Source organism: Phaethon lepturus, unplaced genomic scaffold (assembly GCF_000687285.1).
Source record: "Phaethon lepturus isolate BGI_N335 unplaced genomic scaffold, ASM68728v1 scaffold4188, whole genome shotgun sequence".
Classification (NCBI taxonomy): Eukaryota; Metazoa; Chordata; class Aves; order Phaethontiformes; family Phaethontidae; genus Phaethon; species Phaethon lepturus.
In genome coordinates, this window is record NW_010555350.1 from 67,090 (window position 1) to 74,282 (window position 7,193).

Below are 7,193 nucleotides of genomic sequence, written 5' to 3' on the forward strand. Positions count from 1 at the left end.
TTACTCCTGAAATAAGGGATTTAAAAAATCCCGAGAAGAAACAAGTGGAATGTTTTTAAATGGAATAAATTTGTTGCTGATACAGGCAGGAAATAGCACACTCAAATATATGTGGATATATAGATATATTTTTATCTGAGCTTTTTTTTGCAATGTGTTTTATATTTAGGACACATATCAAGATTTGCATCTGTTTCCAGAACTTGCTGCTAACAGTTAGTAATGATGCCAAAACATACTTTAGTTCCAGCTTGAGACCAAATGATATTCAGGGCTTTTTTTTATTACTAATTTAGGGTCTGATATTAATTAAGGAAATTTTTCCATAAGTGCCAGGCCTTTTCTGAAGGACTCATTAAAATTGTATTAACTTAAACCGGAATCACAGTCTGAGCATGTTTTGTAATGATTATTCTTACTGACTCTGCTGGGTTTTGTAAACAGAATGCTAATTGTTAATGGGGCAACCGGGCGCTCGATTCCAGACTTTCAAAGGGCCAGATCCTGGGCCATTACCTAGATGTGTGCTCCCAATAAAGTCAATAAGCTTCTAACAGAAAGGCTGTGGGACCGAGCTCTTTGTTTCATCCTTGTGCAAAGACATATGACGATTTCTCCATTCTCTTGGTGGAATCGCCGTTGGTTTTCTACTTAGCATGGAGTCGGCAGTGGTGGCTGATGCAGGACCATGTGTGTCGTGATATGGAGAGGGAATCTAACCTCGTACATGAGGCTCTTTGGTACATGTAGGGTGATCAGAATCACTGATTTTGCTCTTCACTCTCTGTGGCCCTGAGTCTTTGTTGCACTGAATTTGGTTTGATTGATTGAACAAGCTGAATTTATTACATAGTTCTGTAAAATGCGGGAGAATTTGGTCCTTCTTAGACTGTGACTGTGTTTGGTATAAGATAGGTGGAAAAGTCTTTTATGCCCTCAAGGACTTGTATAGTTTAAAAGTCCCAATTCTGCAAATCATACACTAAAAAATATAATTCAACAGGCAAAAACTGCTGCTGGTAGAAATAGCTGGAGCTGCCTTGACTTTCAGTGAAATTCCCTCTCATTTCTGGCCATGCAGAATTTTGTCCATGAAGGAAGCATTAGAGTCTCGCAGAGCTTCACAACACCTTTTTGAAGTGGTTTAGTAATAGTTGTTGGCCCCATTTTACAGATGCCCAAATGTCCTCTCCTCTCGATGGATGTTTTAGCAGAAGAGGATCTGGTGTCATGCCGGTTTGGTTGTCAGATTTAAAAGAGCATTGATATTGGTGATACTGGGCTGATACTGGTGACTGAAGGAGAAGGTAAGAGCCGTGCAGCGGTGCAGGCTTTCTCTGGTTGTACAAAAGAAAGCAACGTAGGCAGCGGAGAGGAAGATGAGTGAGATAAAACGAAGGTGCGCACCTTCACGTGGCTCATAAGGGATGTTATTAAGAGAGTAGAAACTATTTCATATGCATAAAGAGAGGGTATTTGGGGACGCTAATCTGGAAATCTCTTAATATTTGCTTTCAGACTGACTCAAAAAGAGTGAGGGAAGGGATCAAAGCAGGAGATGCCTTCCTGAGCTTGGGACAGGTTCCCCGAGTCCTCAAGAGCAGTGTGCAGGTGGTGCAGGGTCCCCTCAGGGGGAACCCGACCCTGGACCCACGCGGTGCTCAATGGTGCTCTGTGTCCACGGAGTTTTTGTGGAGGGCAAGGATTTTTAGCAATGGTGGAGCTTCCTCTAGAAAGCTCAGGGGAGAATAAATTGGTACAAGCAGCTTTCCACAGATATATAGATTCATAGGTTATTAATACAGTGAAGCTCACGTGATGCTTTGAACCCAGCTGTAAGATTTCCCCAAGTTAGCTCTCATTTGAACTTGAGGATAACCTTTGAGGAAAAAAAAAAAAAAAAAGAAAACTCAGTTGGTCTTCATTTAAAAATTTCCAGGGAAGCAAAATCTACCACAACCTTTGGTTACAGACGCTAATTAAGTTCGCTTTGGAAATGTGGGTCCTATTACTAGTCTGAATTTGTCTAACTTTACTTTCCACTCATTTGAACTTGCTATAACTTCATCTGCTAGATTGCAGCACCGGTTTTTAGTTCTGTGGCTCGAGTGAGTTCCTGTAGGTTTTGTTGTGGTGCTGACAGGTCCAACATGGAGGTGATCAAGAAAGGAGGTTGCTGTGGTGGGTCTCAGGGGATGGCAGAAGCCACAGGGAACTGGACTTCGTGGGACGCAGAACTGGCCTGACTTGCGAGGAGGCGGGAGAGGCACTGTACAAAAATATTTTGGTCATTTAAGTTTGCTGCGGGTTCACTACGATCTATCAAATAGTGGAAGTTCCTTTCCCTAATCAGCCAAACTCCTACAGTATCTGCTGAAAAGGAGTTGTTTGGGGTTGAATTACTAGTGGGACTCTACTTTTCCAACTCACCTGAAAAAAGGTGCTGAGAAAGCATTTTTCACTGAGTTTGTGGGCTTCTGCAATTCCTTTAGGAATTTTTCTGCTTTTATATTTGTCCCATGGTAAAGTCCCTCCCATTTTTGCTAACAAAATGAATTTAATTCCTCGCCTGCTAGCCTAGATGGAGACAGTAATAGGACAGCAGGATACGTATCCTCCCCTCATTTCATACACTGTTTAGCCTTTCATTTTAAGAAATGCAGCTATAGTCACGGGAGCTTTTTCCTCCAGGTTTAGTTAGCATTTGCTCTGTCCAAAGCAAAGAGCAGCCTGCAGCTCAGAGCTCGGGCCGTGGCCCCGCTGGGTGCCAGACACTCAGCCAGAGCAGCCTCTTTGCTCTCCACCTTCATAATTATTCCACAGGTAAATTTGCGAGTGAAACTGCGTTAAACCCTTGGGATTACTTGGACCAGGCAATGCTCTCATTGCAGGAAGGTGCTTAGTTCTGGCAAAAGAGGTGTCATGCACCTAATGCAGGGGGGTTGTGGCGTTCTAAGGGTGCTTGTGGAGGAGGAGAGGACTCAGTGTGCTGCGTCTCCAGCCCTGTCAGGGCCATGTCACCTCCAACCTTCCTCATCGGTTTTCCCAAAGGTCTCTCTAACCACCCACTTGACCTTTTATCCTGTGATAGCCACAAATGTTTGCCGTCATATGTTATTTTGTAATGTAGAAGTGCTGAGTGTAGGCAGCTGGAGAAAGTCTCCTTGGGCTCCTGTGAGAAAGAGGAGCAACCATGCTGAGGGAAGCGCAGCACCAGCAGAGAAAACAGCCCGGGGAATTTAAAACAAGGATCAATTCTGAGAGCAAAATGGAGGGGTAGGGCATCTCACATCGATCTTTCTGCCTTTGAACATCACATTTCTCTGGCGGTTAGAAGTGGAAGGTGGTATGCTTGGATTAAGAGCGATACCCACAAAGCCTCTTTCCTTCAGCTGAGATGAAAAGTCCCTGCACAAGCTCTAGTGATGCCACATGCGTGGTTTCTGCTCGTTATTTTTAATGATTAACCGGGCTATCGCTGCCTGATCCATAGGCACCAGTGGTTTTTTATGTCCTTTTCTATTAAACAAGCACCATCTAGAATTGGCAGAATATTATGAAGCCAGCAGCTAAACGTACATCCACCTTGTTTTAGTTTATGTAGCTAGGCTGCGCAATGGGCTTACTTGGAAAACAGGACTGCAGCACAGGTACAGGACCAAATGTATCAGGCACATCATTTTCAGGTGATATATGTCTGCAAAAACACAGCTTGCCATATTTAATTCCGTGCTGAAATTACGTTCTGTGTTGTGTTGAAAGCTGAACGTGGGATTGAAAGGAGTTTTCCATGAACTGGAGATCAGTCCCCTTGCCAGTCCCCTTGACAAGGCTTCACATGAGGTTTTGACTTCAGCTGGAGCACCCAAGTGTGGCTACTGCAGGTGATGCGGTTCAGTGATCAAAGCAATGGTGGTATTTGTGATCAGCTAATGGGCCTTTGCTGGAATCACCGCTGACCACGCGATGGGCAGCGGCTGCTGATGCTGTTTGTATTGTGGTAGCATCTAGAAGTCCGATCTCATTGTGCTAAGGAGTATACAATTAAAAAAGAGGAGGGAAAAAAAGAGAGGTCAGCCCTGTCCTCTATGAATTTGCGCCCTTAAATACAGTACAACTGGTTACAAGATGTACAACAGAACACAAGAGGGAACTGAGGGAACGTGAAGAGAGCCAGCAAGGTGATAGCAGTGGCTGCAGCCTTGCTAGAGCTGGGTGGCAATGAGCATGGGTCAGAAGGAAGGGCAAGGATGATGTTTGAAGGAGGGTACTGAGATAACCCTGTGGCTCTTCACCTCCTCCCAGGCTTCAGCAGAAAAGAAAGCGCAAAGCTGCTTGTTACAGCTTGTAATAAGAGGCAAGCAGCGTTGGCCAGCACCATCGCTGAAAAAGCTGAGTGGGACAGATCATCAGCTCCACTGCATTAGAACAAGGGTCCACCCAGGACCCGTCGCCTTCTCAGCATGGCCAAAAGTGGTCACCCGGTTCCCCTGGAGTGCAAAAGCAGAATATATATATTCCCAAGCTGTAGGAGTTTCCAAAGCTGGAGGTTTACATCTGGATTGTTGTGTTTAATAGCTGTTGATAGACCTCTGTGAAGCTACGTATCCTTAGGCAGGTGGGAATAACCCCAGGGGAGCTGCTAGATCAATTTTTCTGTTTCCTATCAGTCTGTAGTGTCGTAGCCATATAGGACTGACAGGGACCTCGTGAGATCATACAATCTGTGCGCCTCTGTGCAGAAACAGGATCGAACATCTGCAGGTCAGTCCTGTTAAGTGTAGCCAGCTAGTTATGTGTATCGCTGCCATTGAAAACAAAAATAAAACCATGTCCCAAAGAAGGAAAAATCCCAGCCAAAAAACTTCATTAAGGTTGAAATAGATCCTTTTGGTGCAGTTAAAAGATTTTTAGAAAATAAACTTAAAAACAAAGGAAGTCAAAGCTAACATTACAAAAGAATGTAGGAATAAATGCTTGAGAAGTGATGGGGGCTTTATGAATACATTCAAAATATCCCTGGGCTTCTGAATGAGACTGGCCGTAAAGTGGGAGTCATCACTGCCGTGGTGAATAGACCTAGAGCTGTGTGGGCTTTGTCAGCCTTGACAGAGGGAAGCTAGAGAGTGGAAACCTCTGTGAGAAAGAGCACAAACTTTTAAATAGCTTCTAGGGCGCAGATTGCGAAGGCTGGGATCTGGACTAGGGACGGAGGACTGAAAATTAGACCTTCTGCAAAGGTGACTGGTTTACCAAGTAGGAAGGGAATCAAGTGCCTCAGAAACACCAGGAAGGCTGCTGACCCAAAATCTCTGCAACATAAGCCTGAGATGAAACGGCTTATTGGAAGAGGCGTCTCGCAGAAGCTTCTCAGAGGAAGTCCCTGGGAACAGTGATGTGGATGCTGGCATGGACGGAGGAGCCACAGAGGAATCCTGGCAATGGGAAAAAGGCACCTCTCTTCCCCCTTTCTTCCCTCTTCCTCTTTCAAATATCTCCCTCTAAAAGATTTTTTGTTTGTTTTTGTTTTCATTTTGATTCCTGCTAAAAGCCAACCCGTGGTGTTGTTTTTTTTTATGGGTGAAAAGGAGCGCAGGGGAGGATCTGAGTACCACCAGAGCCTAATTAGGAGCCATCGTATTAGATTCCAAAATTAGATAGGAAGCTGGGCTTAAGGGTAGTCCAAACCCAACCCGTTCCTGGTTTGGCCTGGCCCACGTAGGTGGGCCAGACTGGTTTGGAGCTGTTTTGAGGACAGGCTGCTTGCCCGTGGAGGAAACGGTTCCAGCCGCAGTGGAGCTGGAGCACGGCGCCTGGTCCTCAGCCGGGCCAGCTTCTGCTCTCACCGGTCTGCTCTGCAGATGAGCTGGAGGGGCCTTTCGCTCAAAGCAATTCTGGCTGTTGCCGTCTCAGGCAGATGAAGAGAACTGAAGGCGATAATTCAGGCTGACTGTACGCCTCTCTCTCATTTCAGATATCAGGATTGCCTATGGAAGTTTATTTTAAGCCAAGTTCTCTTCACTCTGACTTCGAACTTTTCTGTGTCTTCACCTGTTGCTTATAAAAAACGTCTGATGGGTTTTGCTTTTAATCTTTGTAACTTTACAACATCTTCCAACAAAGGGTTTCATAGTATTTTCCAAACTGTGCTACTGACCTTCGTCACTTGGCTAATACAGAGTATTAAAATATCCATCTTATAACAAGCAAAATTTAGCCAGGAAAATCAAATTATATGCCCACAGTCACAAAACAAATCAGTAGCAAGAGCCAGAAAGCAATTCATGACATTTCCCCTTTTAACAGGGGAAATGTTAATGGATATTTAATAATGGATATTAATAATTTAATGGATAGGTGGGCTTTCTAGCCTTCTAAATAACATATGCTTTTTTTTTTTTTGCCAATATGCAATTATCCTGTGCAATATCTCCATGATACATGTATTTTTCAACAGCCCGTTTAAAAGTTGTCCAAGGTTTCTTTTGAAATAAAGCGAATGCAGAGACTAGTCAAGTTATCCTGACTTAACTACAGGCTTAGTTAGACTTTGGTAGGGGTGTGCGTTTCTACAGCCTGTGGCAAGCGCAAGGCAGTGAGTCTTAACTTCACTGCCTGTTACAGAACTGTAGTATGTCACATTTACCGTGAGCTGTGGCCATTCGAGTGACTGTTAATGTGGTTTATCTGAGGCATGGTATCTTGGGTTTTAGGTTTAGACCATCAATAGTGATTTGAGCTGCTCATGGTATAGCCTAAGTTGCCGTACAGCAAACGGCCTAAAGCATGTTTATGATGTGAGCTGTTACAGACCAAAGTCTGTTTCTCTTTCTCATCACCAGTTTCCTGGGAGGATAAAAACCATATTCAGACTTTAAGCGATGGGGAAGAAGCATTTATTTAGAGGTGTTCAAAGTTGGGCTGGTTTAAGCTTCAGCTCAGCTGATGAATGGAGATGCTGTGTGGACAAGCTTATAATGGGTTGAAACTTAGCTCTACAGTAGTTTGCCTTAACTTAGTAAGAAACTCAGGCTGGGTCTGAAATGAATGAAAAAAAAATATATGGAGGGTTTTACACTGCTTTTATTACATGAGATCGAAAAACTTATATTGTTTAAGTGGTGCAATGCTGAATATAAAAAGGGATACAGTGCCTCTAGCCCTGCTATACAACTGTATTTAGCGATCTGCGT